Consider the following 23,821-nt stretch of genomic DNA (forward strand, 5'->3'; position numbering starts at 1 on the left):
TACCAGCCATACAATATGTAACGTGTTTTAAACATGTTTTGTGATATCTATACTATTAATAAATGAAATATTATTTGTTGGTGTTCACAAAATTTAGATAATTATATTCTGTTTTAGTTTTTAAACTTTTATTACTCTCTTTTAATAGTTACTCACTACTTTTATGTTGTTAATTACTTTTTATTAGTCTTATTTTTTAACTTCTAAATCTTTTTTTCCTTTTCTTTTATTTTATTTAAAATATGTAGAAGATGTAGGGAATACCTCTTTCTCCTAGTATGGTATAATATACTTTTATTATTTTTTCTTCGTATATTTTTTGGTAATTTTTTCCATCATACTTTTATAAGAGTTAGTTTTAAGTTAACAATAAAATGTAACATTAGTAGAAAATGACGAAGAAACAGGAAGGAAGATAAGAGAAGTCAGAAGAGAAAGGAAAAAAGAGGAAAGATGCTAGGAAAATTCTTGGTGCACTCCATTCCTCATTATCAATAATCAAACAAAGCTCAAATTAAAATCACAAAAGAACTCAATTATGCCACTTCATAGCTAAAAATACATTTGCAAAATATCATAGCAACAATGTGTCAAATGTAATTAATTTCCTAAAAAAATGTGTCAATGACTAAATTGAAAGGATCATACGCCTTTTTCTTCTTCTTTTAACTTCTTAGGCCCGTGTCATTACCCCATTTACAAAAGAATCTTATCCTAAACGTAGAAGTAAAAAAAAAAATCTATATATACCAAATGGCATCCAAGGAAATTGAGAGTGCAAATGCATCAAAATTTATAGGACAAAACCCTTGGGTATAGGGACTTAAAGGACTAGCTGGGATTCATAGAAAAGCGTAGACACTGGAACTATATGGCCACTAATGGATCACTTATGCATTTCTTTAACAAAGAAACGTGAAAAATACTAATAATTCAAGCAAATTCAGGAAATTTTCAGAGCTAAGTATACAGGTGAATGAGGTTCACTTATGCACTTCTTTTTTTATTTTTCTTTTGAGTTATTACTTGTTAATAATTGACTAACTTTAATAATATAACAAATATACTAATAAAGTGCAAAATGGGTAACAAACAAAAGTTCCAACCAAATACCAAATACCTAAATGGTACAAAATGTCTTGTGAACTAAATATCTTAACTCTTAACAACAAATGTCAAATATACACATAATAGTAGCAAAAAGGAATCAGTTAGAGTTTTGAGAAGTTGTATCTCCTCTCTTGAGAGTGGGTTAGGAGCTATATACAAGGTGCAGAAGGATAAAGGTCCACTAAGGAGCTTACGGATATTCATCATAAGGCCTGGAGCTTTTGATCAGTTATCAGAATTAGCCATTAAAAATGGAACATCAGCTAGTAATTCTTTAATTGTAATTTTAGTTCATTTTTTAACTTAATATTCAATATTTGACAGAAATTACAACTTGACCCTCTATTACACATCCACATCACCATTTTGTTGTTACATCAACGGTTCCATTAAATATAACATAGTAAAGAGAGATCAAAATGAAATTAAACCAAAATACTATTAATTACTTAATTACTTGTGAGAACAATAAATACTAGTAATCAAATGCAGAGTAGAGACAAACTTACGAGTGGCCTAGGATGGTTAGAGGAAAATGGTTATGGTCTTTTGTGGTCAGCAAAAAAGATGTTCTAACTTCAATCTCTGCTACCTGATGGTTCCTTCTCCCTTCATCATCCTCATCAAAATGTTGTTAAGAAAGCCCTATATATCAGTGTACGAACTTGTAATTATCCTCATCAAAATGTTGAATACAAACAGATAAAGATAAGCGAAACACAATATTTGGAAGACAATACAAATTAATTAAATGGAGTCTAATGCAAACAATTCAACTAAAGGATTGCATCCATTATCTATTAATTTAAATTAAAAAAATTTTCATTCTCTAATAACTATGGAGAGCTTCACAACATAGTCACAAAAAGGTTTGGTTCAAATTAGCTGCATACAGGGAACCAAAATCAACACAAGGCAAAATTCATGAGTCTTTAATCAGCTGTACCTTTTACTTTTAATTTAATAAGTAATCATTCCATGATATATTGACATCATTAAAAAAATCATAAACCATTTTAGCAACTCTAACGACTGGTTTGCTATATAAGTTAACGATGATGTTGAGTTGGACTAATGGTCTTCAGTTCAAGTCTTGTTATTGAGAAGAGTTTCTTTCACATGGTAATTTTAGCAGCTTCAACATCATTACTTCTTGCATGTAAACATATGAACAACCACACCACGAAGGGTGTGAGGTGAACCACAAAACTAGACAAACCAAAACACTATGTTTTTTAGATAAGGCCATAAGGGTCAACTTATACTTATCCTCAATTGACTGAAACAAAAATTACAAAGCATCACATGGCAAGAGGTGCAGGCACTACTAGAAAATACATGTCTAATTCTTTCACTGAACAAGTGATGATTATTTGGGCAGCAATGAAGCACACTACCATATACTGAAGCACACTGAAGCACTGAAGCAAATAAAAATTACTCAAAATTCATGATGTTCATAATTAACAATAAAAGGTCACAAGTGTCTCAAACAAAACATACAAGTAAATACCAACAAAAGTTAAATACAAGTTTCCTAGATAGGTATCATCAATCATCTTCTAAATCTGTGTCTATCATTTTCACTACATACATTTGCAGATTTCATTTTTTGGAAATTGATTATTGTTGTTATTTCTTCGTCTCAAAAGAATGGATAATTTACTAGGATTTGCTAATTCTACCCACTTTTGAGTACATGGACTATGAAGGCCTCAAAAGAATATTGAAAGAGATAAAAAAAACAGCAAGCAAGCTACACACAATAGGTCTTTGCATCACAGGCTCAGACTTGAAAGGGCATTTAGTGGAATACACTTGCAAGGTAGCAATCATCAGAGAGAGGGGGATATTGAGGACCAAGCTATAGAAGTAAAAACATTAGAACAAGATGGTTCCAGACAGTTATATAAGACCAACTTTCAGAAGTTCGATGAAGAAGGAGGAGAGGTTGAGGCAAGACTCTTTCAGAAGCTTGATGAAGAGCTCAACAAGGTCAATGCATTTTACAAGGATCAGGTGGAAGCAGCCCAGCATGAAGTAACCCTTTTGAGTAAACAAATGGAGGCCTTGGTTGCACTAAGGGTAAAGGTGAAAAGTCCATATACATGTAAATACAAAATTCAAACAATAGTTTTATAGTTATTTAAGCACATAGTTCTACTATTGGGAGGACTTGCAAGCTTTTAGAGGCAAAATTTGAGAAATGTGCATCAACTAAATGCTTTTTATGTTGGGAGGATTGAGAAAAAAAGATATAGGAATAGGATCACAATGTATTTGAGGCCACATTAAGTCAAATAAATGTACACTCATTATATGTTTTTCTATGTTGCCATGCACATGTGAATATCTGTGATTTTCATTCAAAATAACTCACTGACACTCATAGTAGCAAATTAGATGCTGTTAATCGGTAGAATTAATTTATCTATAATAAATATTGTCTAGAAGACTGAGTTTGACTTGAATCTATAGGATTGAAACAGATTATCTCCTCACCTGAAGAGACTATGGATGAAAGTCATCAGCAAAAAGATTCTATGGTTGGACCTGAAGATAATGCTCTTCAACAGGCCAATAGAAATACTCATCATGAGGAGCAAGCAGAAGCAAACAATAATTACATCACAAAAGATCCCTTGGAAATCCTACAACACGTAAAGGTTGATAATGTTCCTCAATCTCCAATATCAACAATTAAAAAAGCTTTTACTGATTCCAGTGATAATGAATTGAGCTTCAGCAAAGAAGAGCTGAGAAAAGTTGAAGAGCAACTGAGACTTGTGTTTGTTGAGTTCTATCAGAAACTCCTCCATCTCAAAGATTACAGGTAATAAACAAAGATTTCATGGACCTTATAATTACTAATAAAGCCAAATGTTCTTCCATTTCTAAAAGCCATTTTGCCATGTGCCTTTGTATTTATACAAATGGATGCGACAGTTTTATGAACCTCTCAGCATTTTCCAAGATCATGAAGAAGTACGAAAAGGTTAGAAGTATACCAAGTACTGTAGAAACTTCAGTTTTATTCGTTACATTCTTCACAATTTAAATTCAACTGATGGCATTTTAAACAAAATAAACATCGTTCTGTTTAGAAACAGAATTATGACAGTTTTGTTTAACTTCATTTTTTTCTTGGAAAAGCATACATCAAGGGCAGCATCTGCAGCATACATAACAGTAGTGGATAACTCCTATGTGGGCAGTTCTGATGAGGTTAGTTTGAATCATATGTTTGCTATATTCACAGCTTCAATCATGATTATTTCTTCCTTTTACTTCTTGTGATGGTTTTTTTTTTTGTGTATCAAGATATATATATGTAAAAGAAGGAGATATATTACGTAGAGGAGCTTCTTTAATATTTTATTCATCTTCACATGACCCCTCTCTCAGCTTGAGTGGTCAAGTGGGGTAATTTTTCTCATCTCAAGAATCTCTATTTATAGACCTAGGCATTTTAATCTTAAAAAGAGGACACAAATTTATAATTTACAGATAATGTGACCATATAAAGATACTTTCTCAGAACTTCATAGATTCATTGATGCATTTTCTAAAGTTTAAAATGGATAGACAAGACAAATTTATTTCACTAAATAACCATATAAAGATGCTTTCTCTGAACTCATACTGCTCTTAAGATATACATATTTGGCAGTGTTCCTTTATTATGACTATTGTGCACCTTTCTTCTTATTTGTTTGTAATTGTGATTTGTGGTTAATGTCCGGTTTCCATACTCTGATCTAGAAAAATAGCTTGCCATCATTTTAAAATGAATCTGTTATCTAAAAACTTTTGTAGTCATTCACAGTTACATATTAAGGCTTGAAATAGTGTTATCCTTCCTTAATCCTTAACATCCCCAACCATCTTTGTGATGCTATCTGTTTCATCTGATTTTAGGTTAACTTTCTATTGGAGAAAGTGGAGTCTACCTTCATCAGAAACTTTACACACTCAAATCACAAAAAGGGGAGGAAGCTATTAAGGCAAAAAACAAAAATAGAAAAGGCACAGCACAACATTTTTCACAGGTAAATACTAAATCTGTATCCAGTCCATTAAGTGGGTAGAATTAGCAAATCCTAGTAAATTGATTATTGTTGTTATTTCTTCGTCTCATTTTTGTACTCAAAATCTGTTCTCTTTATGTTCCCATTGTTTTTAGTTTACTCCTTAAATGGGTTAGAGATAAATAAAATAGTAAGTTGCCATCTGCAGTTCAAAACCTGTGAAAGCAAATAAGATGCAGCATAGAAATTTGACTTCTGGAACTTTCTTATTGAAATTTTCAAAACCATGGCATTGAACGAGAAATTAGGTTTGGGGAGAAATCGAACAAGACAGAGGATGATTTTGAAAGTGAAGTGAGGCTTGTGTGCAAAATGTTCCCTAATTTCTGAGTAAGAAGAACATTTAGGGGCAAGTGGTAACGAGAAAGAACAACTCACCAGTGACGACGACGTTGGGGTGATACTCCGGCGAAAGGCGGCGAGGGAGCTGAGGCTACGGTTCCACGGCGGCGGCGGGGGAGGTTCTTTGAACCTTTAAAAGGTTCACTTTGCAGCAGAAAGAAAGTGTTCACAGGGCAAAAGGTGCTGACAGCTTAGAAGCGAGACTAGGGTGAAGCGAGAGGTTCAGCGAGAGGTTCGTGTAAGGGTTCGAAAGGGTTTGAAGCGAGACTAGGGTGAAAGGGCAAGAGGAGGAAGCGCGAAAGGGGAAAGAGGAGGAAGCGCGAAAGGATTTATTAACCCAAACAGATTAAGACGGTTTTTATATTAAACCCGTCGTAAATTTAATTGAAAAAGCACATTCTAAGGCGGTTCCCCAATAAAAGCCACCGCACATCTTTTTAAGGCGGTTCCCCAATAACCGTCGTAGTTCCCGTGTCGTAAAATGCCATTTTTCTAGTAGTGTCATCAAAACCTGCATGATTTACATTCTCCCCTTTTTTGATGATGACAACCACCTATAGGTTAGGAGCAACAACAACAAAAAAATATCTATTTGTATATAGTTTACTCCCCCTTGGTTTTGCAATGATTGCTTATATGAGACAGTTGAAGATTTCATATATAAAAAGCTGTCTCATAAACAATAGATAATTTCCCTTACTCTCTTATCTTTTATTTATCTCTTCCCCTTTGTCAACATCAAAAACAAATCATGAGCAGAGAGGAGAAAACCATTTGTTGCAATGTATGAGAGTCAAGTGATACCAAAAGGCATTAAAACAAACTATTTTGCACCCACAAAAATACATATCCACTATAAAACAATTAAAATATATAATAATAAAAAAATCATCAAAAGTAATCAATAATCAACATAACCTTCAAACACAAACAAATACAATCAATCATCAAACATTTCAAATTAAATTAATTAAATTAACAATCAACTAACTATGCATAATAATTTATATTTTCAAATTTCAAATTTCAAATTTCAAATTTCAAATTTCAAATTTCAAATTCCAACTTCCAACTTCAACTTCTAGTAACTTCCAACTTCAACTTCCAGTAACTTCCACTTCCAACTTCCAACTTCCAACTTCCAACTTCCAACTTCCACTTCCAACTTCAACTTCCAGTAACTTCCACTTCCAACTTCCATTTCCAACTTTCAACTTCCAATCACTTCCACTTCCAACTTCCAAATTTTAATTTCAAATTTCAAATTTCAATTTTCAAATTTAACTTTCAAATTTCAATTTTCAAATTCAAATTTCAAATTTCAATTTTCAAATTCAAATTTCAAATTTCAATTTCAAAATTTCCTTTTCTAAATTTGAAATAATTTTCTTAAAATATGAAACTAATTTGAAAAGTTTAATAGATTCTTTATGCAAGTCATTGAATGCATCTTGAAGTTCATCAAAAGAAATAGATAAGTCATCTCATAGTTAGAAGACATTACCTTTTCAAAGACAATCAAAAACTCAAGCAGAAATAATCATCAAAAACAATCATCAAAGACAATCAAAACTGAATCAAGAAAAATCATCAAAAACTCAATAATTAAAGACAATCAAAACTCAATCAAGAACAATCATAAAAAACTCAATCCAAAGTTAACAATCATAGGCAAAAATAATCAAAAGTAATCAATCAAAGACAAGTGACCTGTTGGTATCATTTGATATCACTTGTTGGGCTTGTTGATTAAGTGGCCTTTGTTTGTTATCTCCATAGATTACATATTCACTATCTTTGGGAAAAATATGAATAAACTTTGATACGTCTCTCGCCATGTGTTTGGAGCAACCGCTATCAATGTATCAACCTTGTTCTTCTCCACTTTCATAGTCTTTCAACATGAGACCCAGATTTATGATTTTATTTTCTGGATCACTTGAAGAATTTATGTCATTATCTTCCCAAGTAATGTATGCTTTCTTTTCTTTCTTTTCTTTGAAATTCCTCTTGTCGGATTTTTCCATTCTTCTTTTAAAGACAGGACAATTGAATCTCATGTGCCCAGGTAGATCGCATTCATAGCATTTTGGGGTTAAGGAGAAATCTTCTTCCTTCTTCTTTGGATTGATGTTTGATTTCCTTTGATTTCTTTTGTTTCTCAGAAACTTATTGAATCTCTTCACAAAATCTGAAATCATCATCTTCTTCTTCTCTAAGTTTTTTTTTATAGTTGTTTTTCTCTCTACCATTGTAGGAATAAAGGGATCAAATTCAATGGCTTCCCATATCTTTAAATCTATGGCTTCAATAAAGATCTAGATTCGGGTTTTCCAATAGTAATAACCCTTGCCATTGAACATAAGTTAGATGAGGTCATATCTATTCTTGAAGTTTCTAAGCTTTATACAAGAATCCCGCTCTAATACCACTTGTTGGACTAGCGGCCTCAATAACTTAAGAAGAGGTGAATTATTTTCCCACTAACAAGCTTTTAACCTCCTTCTAAATAATAGGCTTAGGGCTTAGAATGCTGAAAAAGAAGTCGCAATCAATTTAATAATGTTCTTTAAACATGCAAGACAAAATTGATTGCAATAAAATAAATGAGATAAGGGAAGAGAGAAATGAAAACTCAATTTATACTGGTTCGGCCACTCCCCATGCCTACGTCCAGTCCTCAAGCAACCCACTTGAGATTTTCCATTCTCTTTGTAAAATCCTTTTACAAAGTTTGAACCACACAGGGACAACCCATCCCTTGTGTTCAGGAATCCTTACAACTTAAGAGACCCTCGGTCCCTTAATCAATCTCTTTGATTAAGAAGGAGAAGAAGAAGAAGAATTCTCTCTTTAAGAAAAGAATATTACAATTGAAGTTCATGGATGAACTCTTAATGGATTTGCAAGTGTTTGCCCAAGAGTTGTTGAGAGAGCATTTGACAATGAAGTTCTCTTGGAATATTTCTCTCTTGCTTTTTGAAATCAGACACACATATATATAGGCCCTTCGTGCCTTTTCAAAATGGTTTGAAGAGATGTGTCTTTTCAAAAAGATTTTTTTGAAATTCTTCACTGGTAATCAATTACAAGTTTCTAGTAATCGATTACACAATTATATTTTGAAGGGTTATGACTTTTGAATTTGAATTTCTAGAGTTTCGTTGCTGGTAATCGATTACAAACATCTGGCAATCGATTACAGGTTCAAAATTCAAATTCAAAACTTTTTTTAACAACTATTTTCAAACTTGCCTTCTGGTAATCGATTACACTGCCTGGTAGTCGATTACCAGAGCCTTGGATGACTTTGAAACCCTTTGTTTTGAGGCAAGACTTAATCTTGAAGAAATCTTGAAGCAAGACTTTGTTTGTTGAAGCAATCTTATATTAATCTCGAAGCAATGCTTATTCTTTGAAGCAAACTTGTTTGATTCTTCTTTGGCATCATCAAAATCATGTATATATACTATGCAAAACACACAATTATTCAATTGTTTTCAAAATCATTTTAACTCATCACGCCTTAAAGTAATTTAACTCGTCGGGTTCCCACAGTGGATCCCATAATAATACTCGTCGTGCATTAACCCGTCACCCTTAAAGGGTCTTATAGTCGTGTGAGTGTACGGTTCATAGCTCACAACTCAATGCATACAATGTTTCAATACACATGTATCTTACAATTCAACACATATTCAATTTATCACATACACCCAATCTCATTCACAATGTTGTAATCCCAAAACAACATGTTATCACACCTCATGAATCATATACACATCACACTATATTAATATATACATGGCATAAAACATATATATATATATATATATATATATATATATATATATATATATATAATCAAACTATATTATTTTAATACTTTTATTGTTACAATGTATATATAACATGCTGATCATCATCGTGGGAAGATACAGGACAAAGACAATAATTTGTATAAAATAAGAAATTAAAGAGTAGATTATTTAGAGTACAATTCATGTTAATTAGAAGGAAAGAAAAACCCAATTTTTAGGAACTTAACACAAGAACACAACAATTTCGCATCGAGATGTCAATTGGCCCATCAAACATATATAATTCACAGTTATAATTGTAAAGATAGAATCAAAATTGTAGAAACACCCCCAAAATTAACCCCAATTTGATTCTCTAAGAATCTCTACACATGTTCACTCTAATCCCAATTGCGATAAACTCATCCCTTACCTCTAAGTGGGCTCACGTGTGTAGTCCGACAGTAATAGCGGTGTCTCTAGCGGTTCCTAAATATTCCTCAAGCATTTCCTTTGATTGATGTGGTAGGATTTTCAAGCGTTAGAGAGAAGGAGAAGGGATTGGAGCCTCAATTTCACTGTCTTCGTGCGAGGGACATTTCTCTCTCTATGGACATTATTTTGGAAATCCCAATGGTGTAAATGTGCACAAATGAGTTTCAAAGGTGGTGTCCAAATTATAAGATAATCCAATGATTAACGAGTCTAGGATCATAGTTTTACCGAAACAAGTTTGGATGAATGAGAGAAAAAGAAAGGATTCTGGAAAAGAAAGAAGGGAGAACGAATTTGGGAGGAAGAAGGAGTATAGAGACTTATCGTAATTGTAAAAGTTGACCTATCTCTATTTATAGCTAGGGTTTTGAATCTACTATTTATTCTATTTTTCTTTATTTTATTATTTCATAAAAAGAGAGCTCCATTTACTCCCTATTAAATAAATAAATAAATAAAACATCCTTTTATTTTCTAAAACACTATTTTTAATTTTCTGAAACATATATTTATTTTATTTACCTCAAATCTATTATTTTAATTAATAAAAACTATTTTCCATCATTCACTTAAATATGAAAACATTATTTTTCTAAAATTCTATTTATTTTTAAATAAAACTCTTCTTATTTATTTTACGAAAAATGGAGTGTTACAACTCTAAATGATCACTTTAGTAATTTAAGTGGTTACATTCGATTGAATTTTATTTTACATTCAAACTTTCACTAGAAACTATAAAAAATGATCATCCTAAATGATTTGATAATAGTATAATATAAATTCTATTCTCTTATAATTGTTTTACATTTGGGGCACACCATAAGATGAAAATTTGTGTTCGTGCTATGGATAAGGTGATTAAGTCTATAATAAATAATAAACAATAGTTAACCCTTTCCCATTGGTGGTTAACTCTAATCATTTTAATATAATGACTCAAAAGTCACATGAACAAGAATTTGTTTGTCTGATGTATGAAAGACTGACTGAACTTATATGAGGAAAGCATGTGTCATATATTTTGAGAATAATTCAACCTTTATCATACGGGGACCATGAAAGCTACATTTACTAGTTAGTTATGCCAAAGTTAAGGTTACCTTGAATTGAATTTCATTTTACATCTAAACTTTCATTAGAAACTACAAAAAAATTGATGATCCTAAACGATTTGATAAGTGTTTATACAAATGTTAGCTCTTACTATTCTTAAAATTTAGGCACACTATATGATGAAAATTTGTAATCATGCTATAATAAGGTGGTTAAGTCTATCAAAAATAATTGTTAACATCTTATCATTTATGGTTAACTCTAACTCTTATAATATTATTAGTCAAAAGTCACATATGAACATGAATTTCTTTGGCTCATGCCTAAAAGACTAAGCTTGTATGAGCAAAGCGTATGTCATGTCATCTGAATAAATAATTCTACCTATATCAAGGGAATCATGCAAACTACATTTACTGGCTAGTTATGTACAAAGTTAAGGTTGCATTAGTAAGTTAAGTGGTTACATTCGATTGAATTTTATTTTACATTAAAAAAATTTATTAGAAATTACAAAAAAATGATAATCTTAAATGATTTTATAAGTGTATAATGCACATTTTATCTCTAACTATTGCTTTAAATTTAGTCACACCATATGATGGAATCAAAAGGAACTAAGTTGTTTCTTGTTTTTTAGTACAAGAAAGGAATATCTCCATACAAGCAAGGAATGTTATTCTAGCTTCCTCATTTTCAAGAACAAGTTGAACAACATGAGTAAACACATCCAAACCTTCACTAGAAACTACAATAAATAATTATCATAAATGATTTCATATGTGTATAATACACATGTTAACTCTTAGTATTGTTTTAAACTAAGGCACACCTTATGATGAATATTTGTATTCATGCTCGGAATAAGGTTGCTAAGTCTATCATAAATGATAGTTGTTATCATTTGTTGTTAACTCAAAAGTCATATGTGAATACTAATTTGTTTGTCTCATGCCTGAAAGACTATAAACTTGTAGGAGCAAAGCTATGTCATGTCATTTAAGGAAATAATTCTACTTGTATTAGAGAAATCACATAAGCTACTTTTATGGGTTAGTTATGCCCAAAATTAAGGCTAATTTAGTAACTTAATTGGTTGCGCTCAATTTAATTTCTTTATTTATCGAAACATTCATTAGAAACTAAAAAAAAATCAACTAATGACATAGAGTTAACCATTTTTTGATATATAATTAACCATCTATGATACAATATTGACCATAAATTTACATGTATTTATAATATATGAATGAATTTTAAAAAACATCTTAACATTATTTTAACTAGTGATCTATAATTTATATTATTTTAGATTTTAATATTACATATTTAACATCTTATTTTACATGTATTGTTTGTATAAAAAAATGGAAATAAAAATCACAAATTTATTTTTGTTATCGGATTAGATATTTATTTTTATTTTGTGCCTAAAACTGATTCAAAAACCAAAGGGTGCACTTGGTACACACAAAACAATTTTAAGATAGAAAGGAAATTTTGGAGCCTGGTAAGAACTTGAGCATTAGCTCGTAAAGAACCACATTTCCTAAAAGCTAGTGTAGTATGATCATACTCATGAGTTATTATACATTACAACAAACAAAGTTATTTAAAAGAATCAATTATCTACAATTATAAAATAAAGCTCCCACAAGCAGGGTAATAATATTTACAAAAGGTGCACCTACTATAACTGTTGTAAGAAAAATGAAAACACTGAACTACAAGAACACAATAGCAACGGAAAAAAAAGAAGGAAAAGACAACAAAGAATTTTACATGCACATGCAATGCATTATTTTCTACTATGCCAGGAGGATTTAATTGAGATCTTTGTAGAAAAATTAATGTTGCATGTCATTCCCAAGATTGGTCTCAGGATAGTTCTTAGATTAGCACCACATAAACAGAAGCCTACCCAATTGCTTGATTCTTTTTCTTTACTCGGTTCCTTCTCTCTAGTTTCTTCTAATAAGCATCTTTAGGCCAAGCCAACAAAAGAAATGTCAATTATCTATTAGTGGAAGAGATCATATGTAAAGTTCAATGGCAAAGTGTGTATCCATTAGTCACCCAGTTCACAAAAGCATTTGCTAGAAATTCCTCTTGTGTGTTGGACTGTGCATTTTGTAGGTGCACCAAATGTTCAAGTAGTAAAAACTCGGAAGTCTGAGTGTCGATTTCCATAGGGACTTTGTTTTGAACTTGTATTGTATAATTTTTAATTTATAAGGGAAGAAATAAGGAGAGGTAGAAGATAAATAAAGCAAACAGTAAATAATAATAGATAATTATAGAAAAGAAAATAATAGGAAGCAAAATAATCAAGTAGAGAATCCAACAAAATGAGAATGTTAGGACCTAGCATGTCTGGTTTGCCTAAGATGTATGATTTTTAGATTTTTCTTTATCAATTAGGTAACTTTATCCTACCCACATCTATCAGATTACTTGCCCCTGATGTCTCACGATGACAAACCTATTTTACCTATTTATCTACCAAATGTCTTTGCAAAGATTCGATAGACAAAATGCATGAAGCCTTTATTCTAGATGTGTACTTTAATGCATGGACATAATGCAATCATTCTATATCTAACAATGATTTTATTATGATATTTTTTTCTTTTTGTTCCATTAGAAGTCATTCTTTGTCGAGTGTCTAACCCCTAAAACTGATGCATGCATATCTTCCTTATATTATTATTAAGAGTTACCCTCTGTCGAGCATCTAACCCCTAAAATAGTGTAAAAATGAATAACGCATGAAATAAAAAAATGGAAAAGATAATAGGATATAAAACACTTGTTGCATTGTTAAATATGGAGTACATCATACATCTCTTGACTTTTTAGACCTGCCAGACCCTAACTAGGGGTTTAGCCTTTCATAGCCATGAGGTCCTTACACTGAAATATGGGTATAAGAATTGGTGGAGGAGAAGGGATAAAAGAAGGGAACAAGAGAATGATGAGAGAGAAGAGAGAATTTCCTAAGGAAGAATTCTCAGGCTTTAGGTAGGTATGAGAGTGTTGTGAGACTCGGTGTGTCCTTTCCTTTTGGCTTGACTCCCTTTTTATAGTTGCTGGAGTAGATTTGGGTCTGCGTACTCATGCTTAGCGTGCTCTGCTCACTTAGCACAGGTGCCAGTTTTCGCGCTTAGCGCAGGTACCAGTTTTCGTGCTTAACGCGCGCTGCGCGAGCACATCTTAGGCTGGGCCTGATGCTAAAATCTTCATCTTTTTTCGTATTTTCTACATCTTTTTGCTTTTAATTCCTTCAATTTTTATATATGCAAGTCGTAAATAGAAAAACATCAATTCCTAACAATTAAGCATGAATAACTGCTACATAATTATATTTAAAGATATTTTAACTCTATTTTCATAAAAAAATAACTCTTATTTAGCAATTATCAGTAGGATAACGATTCAATTTATTTCTTTTCCCGAGAACATTACATAGAATTAGTGTGTGAATTCTGACATAAAGACCAAGTAATTTAACAAGTAAAACACACCCAAACTTGTTAAAAGTTCACACTAGCATAAAACTCATGCAGATCCTAAATGAATGGTAAAATATTATTATGCAATTTGCACAAAATACATCATCTTTTATCATATCAAAGCAAAGCATACCCTTAGTAGACCAGGAATAGACAAAACTGTTTATTACTTTGTCTTTACCAAAACAATGAACTTCAAATTCATGCTACAAAACTACATATGATGCATCATGTGAATGAAAACTACATGTGTTCACTCTCTTTGCATATCTCCAAAGAGTTATCTCTGAGGCATTGACGGAGTGTACCTACACATACAAAATGAATTGTATATCATACATGTACAGACTCAATGGAGAAAATTAAGCAACAAATGGTAGAACACACCATCATGCAAACAAGCAACACAAGTTCCGGTTTCTATAAACACAATATGAGCTCATTGAACATTTTACCTTGAATTAGTACCAATTTATCATCCACTATAGTGAGAAGTTTAGGTCTCTATATATATATGTTGATCAGATTTTAAAATCCCTAGTTTTACTATCAGTGGTCTATGATATGTATCATCCCAGTTGTTCTCTATTCAATTTTTCTCTTTGGGAGAGATAAGCAAGTTCGAGCCAGGTCATGATATGCTTAGAATAACGAGATTGAGTGTTGCTGGAGGAATGTGCTGGGCATCTATTTACATATAGCTTGCCTATTAAATATATGTAAACAATCATCCTACATGAGACTTGTTGTTGTTACATACAGGGGGAATCTTTTTTGGTAATTTCACTACTAGAATTTTATCAAGTTGGATATCAACAGTAGGCTGATTGAACTTAACTACTAGTATATTATTACTTTTATGTATTTTTAAATCCAAAACTGAAGTCAGAATTTTTGGAGCACACAACCACACATTGAGTATAAAACTTGGAAGTCCCTTGTTTCTACTGATAAGACTCTCAATGATGTAAGTTAGATAGCCATTAGTTACAATGAATTGTTAGTGAATCGACATTAGCGAAGGGTGAAGTATAAAATGTATAAACAAAACAGAAAAGTAAAGAGGAAATTATCTTATCACTTGAGGGGAAACACTGGATTTGGGGAATTGCAGGATGCAGACGCTGAAGGATAACTTCCTTATTCTTTCTGGTAATACATCAGATTGCTATCAATGTGTCCAATCCACAAATTTGGGGAACTAGAAAGGCAAATACAACCAGATTTTCCACCTTCTACCATTCAACAACAATGCCATCTAGTGGCATAGATTCATCAACCAAATCTACACCAAGATGTTTCTTTAAACATTTGATGCATTATAAAATGTTGGTTTAACCCTGTAATCTACCTTGCAACTGCCTTTCTTGTTTGATGCACTACAAAGTCAGTTGTTACAATCTAATTGTGCTTATGTTTTATGCTTGCTTTTTAAGTTTCCAATACTGAAAAAGCAGCAAAATAAATCTTCCAGAAAACATTTGGATATTAGCTTATGAATGACACAAAGTTCGGTAAGAGACAAATAACTAAAATTAAATTAAACTGATATAACATTTGATCATTCAATTAGAAATAACTTTTCAATTTGATTCCAATTTTTCCCTCTAATTTGGATATTAAGACCTCTTCTAACTTTTCAAATTAATTTTTTTAGTTTTTTACTACAAACTATAAATATTCTCTCAACAGCTAATTGTTACACACATTTATTTCATCATTTAATTTGTACCCTTTTTTTTTATTACAATGCCAATAGTTCATTAAGAAGCCCATCAAACATCTCCCAGCAGCTGAATCAACATAAAGTAGGAAGTACAAAAATTTATTTCTGAATTGTGGCGGCATATATGTCCTACAAAGGAGCCATTTCCATACAAAAATTTATCTCCAGATATGCAAAACTAACAATGAGAGAAAACGATGATTAAATAGAGAAATCTATCACAAAACCTTTAAAGTACAAAAAAATGATCAAGAACAAACAATTTTTCCACCTTCTACCATTCAACAAGCAAAAATTATAACAATTATGTAGAAATTCGAGATTTCTCAAAAAAAAAAAAAAAGGTGCAAGTATATGACGCAACGCATAAATATAACCAAGAAGTAGATAAGATAAGCCGTGGTTCACCTTCAATCCAATGCGAAGGAGAAGTTGTTGAGCAGCGGGTCAGAGAGAGAAAAATACATGACCAACGATGGTTGCAGAAGAACCACCTCTGACCTCGTCGTAAATCACCTCGATGATGATGCAAAGGGGATGTTGGAGAAACGATAGAAGCAGAGGAAGTGCAGGAAAAAGAGAATTTGAGTTTTTTTTTATCTTTCCCTTTTTCCCTCTTTTCATTTTTTATAATTCATTTAATTTTTTTATGTTATTTACTTTTTCTTTTCTTAAAATTCTTAAATAATAAAATAATATTTTGTTATTTTCATGGGTGTCGGATGGGGGGCGAAAACTACTTGATGGTTTGTCTAACATTTTCCAAAGTGAAAAGTCCAAGGCTGCATGCAACGTCCAAGTTAAAACTTAAAACCCAAGTCACTGGTTTGAAAAGTGCAGGGTTTTATCTAGGTGCGAGAGAGACACAACGAGAATTTTTCTTAAGCACCCTCCACCCTTAATCCCTAACCGTAACCAATATCTTCTCCTCATCCCACAACTCACCCCATCAAATTTGTGGCTATCTTCTGTAGCTCATTCGTCGCCAGGACCCGCTTAAGGCCCAACCAAGGACTTTAGCTGACTCCAAAAACAAAAATCTTACAATTTTTTTTAGTATTAATTTGAAAATAAATTTTAATTAAAATATTATAAGAAACTATTAATTTTTTTATTGGTATCCTAAATAATAATTAATGAACAACTACCCTACACTAATATGATAGGTTTGTTTAGAAAAAAAGAAATTTAACAAGTAATAACTAAAGAAATCCAATAATATGATAATTTTGCATCAAAAAATCCAAAAATCTAATTTTAAATAAAATAATGATAATTTTAATAAACTATTTTATGTATTAATAAAAGTTTTTAATTTTAAATTTAGTTTAGGCTTCTCAAATCTTTGAGCCATCCCCTCTCCTCAAGGCTTTCATTGACAAAATCCTCATCTGCAGTTGAAGGCCTCCATTGACAAAATCCTCCTCTACAGTTTTGCCACTCGCTCTGTCACCTCTCTCCGCCACTACCCTGTCATCTCCCTCTCCATCTTTCACACCCATGACATCTTCCACCTCAAGACTGATGCAATCCTACCCCCCAAGGGTATAGAAGATTCAAAGAGGATAGGACTAGAGCTACTAAAGAAGACCATAGGGTTCTCATTAACCTTAGGGTAGATTTTTGAACCCATGGGTCAAGGTTGGATTCACTCTTCTTTGTAAATGTTAGAATTGGTTTTTCCTTCTTTTGGGCCTTGTATTTTGGTCATTCTAGTAGTATAAGGTTTTAGCCTTGTATTTCAGGGCATTTTGAGTAGTCTTTGTAATAGAGACTTTTTTTTATATTTTCATGTATTTTGGCATGGGGGTGAGCTTAGCTATTATAGGGGATGTGTGTAGCTAAGCTCTAGCTTCTTTAGGAATCTTCTCAAGGAGGTGAGCTTAGTTATTAGAGGGGTGTGTGTAGCTAAGCTCTAGCTTCTCAAGGAAGTTTTCTCAAAGAAGCTTCTCAAGGAAGTTTTCTCAAGAAAGCTTCTCAAGGAAGCTACCTAGTCTATAAATAGAAGCATGTGTAACACTTGTTGTAACTTTGATGAATGAGAGTCTTGTGAGACACAACTCAAAGTTCAATTTCTCTTCCTTTTTCTTCCTTCAATTTCGTGCTCCCCCCTCTCTCTTTCTCTCCCTCTTTCTTTTCCTCCATTGAAGCATCCTCTCCAAACTTCTTATCCAAGGCTCATCTTGGTGGTGAAGCTCCTTCTTCCATGGCTTATTCCCTAGTGGATGGCGCCTCCTCTCACCTCTTCTCCTTTGTCTTCCGCTGCATCTCCATGGTGGAAAATCACCATTAAAGGACCTCATTGAAGCTCAAAGATCCAGCCTCCATAGAAGCCCCACAAACAAGCTTCCATCAAAGATCCTCTCTGTCCATGACAACTATGCCATCAACGACCTCCAGTGAGGTCGCCCTCACCGTCTCCCACGACAATAGCCGCGGGTGCTTCCATCGCCCGCTTGGCAAGGAAGAGGAAGGAGGTCTCCGTCCATGGCACCAAGACTAATCAGTACGAGCAAGTTTTGTTCGAAATTGAATGCTCAAATTGTATTCTTTGTGCACACCTGCTAGGATTTGTGTTCTTTGTTGCAAAATGTTCTTTGTTTGAATTATTTTTGCAGAATGTTACTTTGTTTAAAACTTGGATCGGTAACTTTAAATATTTATGCCCGTTTTTAATTCATGTTATGTGTTTCACCATCTCTCCAGCAGGATTATAGTTCCAAATTTGATTCTGGAATGAAGCATTTAACTTATTGTTTTTTGCAATAAGTTGGTCCAATTTAATGCTTCTCTACTATGGTTTGTCTTCTTATTCCTATTTTCTCCACCCTTTTCATATTTTATATGGGACATCAAAAGGCATTAGGTACTAGGTAAGTATTTTTATAGTAACAAATGTCAATATGAACCTATGCATGCTACCTAATATGCACATGCATAAACCTATAAATTAGTGTTTGATAGATATACCATAATTCGTTCTAGTCTTGGGAATTTCTATTGAACACTACTAAATATTTAGCGGTTATTTTATGCCTTTTTATTTGGTTCCCAATATCTCATTAAATTGTAAGATCACATTTTTATGTTATGTTGTATCTATATATTTCTATCTTAATAAATACGAAATAGGCACCTATGTAATTAATTAATATCTATTAAGGAATTTTTTACACATATTATCAGTAAAAAGTTGTTTTGATTCTTGACCACCTTACCATGTTAACAAACTAGAACATTCTATGTTAGGTAGGTAATCAAATTCGATAGTCAAAAATAGAAAGTTTGACTTTGACCCAACATGGTACGGAACATATCAGTTAAATTAACTAATTTAATGCTATGTATAGCAATCAAAGTCGTGCTACTTTTAATATCTTTAATGTCTTAGATAGATTTTTTATATATGTTTTATTTTATTTTGGATAGAACGGCCCTGTTTTTTTCATTAATTTTTTAAGAGCTTTTTAAAAACTTTAATTATTACAATTTTTCCTTACAAGGTCAAGAGAAACAAAATTATATCAAACATTACCCTTAAAAAATTGGGTTACCTTATTTTTATTTATTATTTTAATTTTTAAATTAAATACACATTTTTTATAATTTATTTTTAATTTATTTATCCATTTTTATTTCACAGAAACCAATTATTTATATTTTAATTTTAGTTTTTTAATATTTCATCTTTCAATTTTATCTAGATTTTAAATTGCAATACCTATTTTTTTGGAAAATTTCCTATTTACCTTTATTATAGTACTTTTAATATTTTAGTCAAACTTAGTGACACAAGGCTAATTAACCAAACTCGAACACTTTTAAAATAAAAACTTCAAAAAAGGAATTTTTAAACATATTATCAGTATGAAGTTGTTTGATTCTTGACTAAGTTAACATGTTAACAAACTAAAACATTCTATGTCATGTAGGTAATCAAATTCGATAGTCAAGGTAGTAAGTTTGACCTTGACTACATGGCATGGAACATACTAGTCAAATTAGCTAATTTAATGCTATGTATAGAAATCAAAGTCATGTTATTTTTAGAATGTTTAATGTTTTATTTAAATAACTTATATTTTATTTTGGACAAAAGGGCCATATTTTTCATGTTTTCAATAATTACTCTACGAACTTTTAAAACTTTTATTATCACAAATTTTCCTTACAAAGGTCAAGAGAAAAATATTATATCAAACATACCTTTATAAAATTGAGATGCCTTATTTTTAAATTTTATTATTGTGAATTTTCAATTTTAAATTAATTAGAAATTTTTATTATCTATTTTTTTAATTTATTTATAATTTTTATATTTTTCTAATTTTACTTCTTTTTTTAATCTTTTGTCTTTTAATTTTACCTAGATTTTAAAATTTCCTATTTATTTTTTTTATTGAAAAGTGTCCTACTTGCCATTGACCAAACTTGACCACTTGTAAAAATAAAATACCAAAATAGAATTTGTTTTAGGATATTATGGATTTGAAATTATTTTGATTGTTGACCAAGTTAACATGATAGTCAAATTTTGATGTTGTATATCACGTGACTAGTCAAAATCAAACTCTAGTCAAACTAGCAAGTTTGACTTTGAACACCACGGTGACATGGAATGTACAAATCAAACTAAGTCAATGTTACATATATGATCAAAGTCATGCTAATTTTAATGTCTGTAATATTTGACTTAAATTCAATGAAAAGATCAACACAAACATCCTTCCTACGCAAGAGTGTTTATGTTTAAAATTACACACACCACACACATGAGCATGTGTCAATTTTCTAGTCAAAGCATTACATTGACAGTAATCATTTTCTTTGCAAATTGGATTCATTTTATCAACCTTGAATACCATTTGTAACATTGTCATGTTCCATTGAACAACCAAGCACTATAGTTTTTTAGTCAAGTACCCAACATGGATGAAACAACATTGGGCATCATGGGGGTGAAGGAAGATTTCATGGTTCCACCTATTGGTGACAGTGAACAAGCTTCCAGAATTGATTTTTTCTGAAACCCCTTGCAAAGTCCCTCGATGGACCAGTTTCTGAGGTCATTTCATCTTCCATGACTATGCCACTACCACATGTGTTTGAACCAAAGGAGTGGCCTTCGGTAGTCCATTTCAGCTCGTGGCGCTACCCAAAACAAAAGTGGGTTGAATGGGTGGTTGCCCTTGAACTAAGGTATGAATCAATGTGGAAGAAAGTTGGCATCTTTGAAGCCATCATGAGCACCAAGTGCTTTATAGAGAGAAACCAAAACTTGTATTTTGGGGTTGCTGAGAAATGGTGTCCTAAGACAAATACCTTTTAATGTCTTGAGTAAAAGTTCATAAAGGTTAAAGTTTCAGGAAATGTTGACAAAGTCACAATTCAACCTCCTTCTTGTGACTTTCTGATCACTTCATTTTATTTATATCTTTTTTTATGTATTTTGTAATGATCCTAACTTATTAATGAAACTTATCTTGGTATTGAATGATTATCCTTTAGAGTTTTCTATCTGTTTCACTTTTGCATTATGTTGCAATTTAACTGTTATAACTTATAGTATATAAATTAATGGGGAGCCTCCCTTTAATTAAAATGAAACAAAACTGATGCATACTTCTGGATACCCTCCACAACAAAGTGGAAGAAGGCGTTAGTGATTCTACCTTTGGGAAAATGAAATCCTAAGTACTAGCCAAGATCTTATAGCACATGCAGACTCTTGGAAAGGAAATATTTTGGAATCTTTGTCTATGGGTGCAAATGACACCTTTAGAGAACATAAGCTTAGACTTTGAGGCATTCACCATAAGCCCAAATTCATTGGAGAAAACACCCAAAGTGGAGGTGATTAGTTTAATCTACGAATCTTTAGCTTTACAGTGAGAGATCCATATTCTTCCTCTACAATAGAAGCATGTTCCCAAAGGCCACCATCCACAAATTTCTGAATGTAAAGGGAGAGTCTCTCCATGCACATAACAAAGAGGTAGGGAGACAAGGGTCCCCCTGTCGGAGACCTCTAGTAGGGGTGAAAGGTTTAGTCCTGGAGTTGTTCCAAATGATATACAAAGAAGGAGCCTTGGTGAACCACATGATAAGAGCAATGGAAATGTGAGAAAAGTCAAAATCCTGAAGAATACAATCCAAGTAGTCCTAACTTAGCCTATCATAGGCTTTTTATAGCAACAATACGTAGTTTGGTCTTGTTCTTTTGCATAAAGTGGATCAGCTTGAGCAACAATGGATTCTCAATTGTACCCCTGACAGGGACAAAGCTCCCTTGAACAGGACTAATAATTTCATTTGAAAAAGGCCAAAGTCTCTACACAATAACCTTGGTGATGATTTTATAAATCACATTACAGAGACTAATTGGCCTAATGTCCTTAAATTTCCTAGGATGGCCAATTTTAAGGATAAAAAAATTAAGGTCTCCATAATCCTCCTTTCTAAGAATCCCTAAGCAAAAGCATCGCAAACTAGTTCCTAAAGGTCTCCCATCACAAGATCCTAGTATTTCTTGAAAAAGAATGGCCCAGTATTTCTTGAAAAAGAATGGTTGGAAACCATTTGGCCCTAGGGATTTGTGGGATTCCATGCTCATAAGAGTAGTCCTAACTTCCTTCAAAGTGATTGTAGCAATGAGAGAGTCCTTAGCTATCTCACTAAGGGAAATATTGAATTTGAAGAGAGTCTCCCGTGAAAGAGAGCGAAAAAAAAGTCTAGAAATGGTTCCTAACTGCTTCTATAAGACAATTAAACTCACTACACCAGTTGCTAAAGTCCAAGAGAATAGTGTGGTGAGTGTTCTGCCTACGCCTAACCAATTTTTAAGTATGGAATAACTCAGTGTTCTTGTCCTAAATTAATCCACTACCCTCTGGATTTTTTAAACCAAAAAATTTCTTCTTGTTTGAGGACTTCAGGGTAATCAACTTACAACTCAACTTCAAAGGATAGAAGATCAGGAAAAGGATTGTGATCAAGCTTCTTTTGGATACCACAAATACGGGCTTTAAGCCTTTTCTTCATGGGAAACATATTTCCAAACACATGGCCATTAAATCAATTAGATTTGGATTTTACCTTATAAAGCTTTTCATGCATAGGAATTTGAGAATGGTTTCAAGCTTTCTGAACAGTTGGGAAATAATCCTTATGAAGGGTCCAAGAAACTTGAAAATGTCAAGGTCGACCTCTTTTAGAAGTACCATTATCCCTTAGATGGAGAATGATGGGACAATGGTTAGAGTATATTCTAGGCAGATTGATAGCATAAGCTCCAGGAAAAGCATGGTTCCATGTGGAATCTACCAAGACCCTATCCAACTTTTTGGCCTTGTTGGTACCATTTTGATCCTTGTGAAACCAGGCAAACTTGCTCCCCTCAGCTTCAATATCTAACAAGGAACAATAATGAACGAACTCCAGAAACTTGTTAGCCCTGGCTTGGTAAAAAGTGGCACCTTTGACCTCAGCTATAGGCAACCTCATTGAAGTCCCCTATCAAAAGCCAATGGAGGGAGATGGTGCCTCTAATATGCTTCAAGTGCTCCCAAAGAAGGTCTCAAGAAGCAAGGACAAAATGAGCATAAATAGTAGAGTAAAGCCAAGAAAGATTATCCTTAGATATCTGGAAAGTCATAGCTTGAACATGAGAATCTAGAAGAGACGCAGAGAAGT

General features: G+C 32.5%; 1 long non-coding RNA gene across 1 annotated transcript; it reads right to left on the bottom strand.

The window, feature by feature from the left end:
• Positions 1-1,662: 1,662 nt before the first annotated feature.
• On the bottom strand, positions 1,663-5,672 carry LOC114386509. Its single transcript, XR_003661099.1, has 2 exons — positions 5,577-5,672; positions 1,663-1,755 (listed from the first exon to the last, which is right to left on the bottom strand). It is a non-coding gene; the product is annotated as an uncharacterized LOC114386509 (long non-coding RNA).
• Positions 5,673-23,821: the final 18,149 nt, after the last annotated feature.

This window comes from Glycine soja, chromosome 15 (assembly GCF_004193775.1).
Source record: "Glycine soja cultivar W05 chromosome 15, ASM419377v2, whole genome shotgun sequence".
Taxonomy (NCBI): domain Eukaryota; kingdom Viridiplantae; phylum Streptophyta; class Magnoliopsida; order Fabales; family Fabaceae; genus Glycine; species Glycine soja.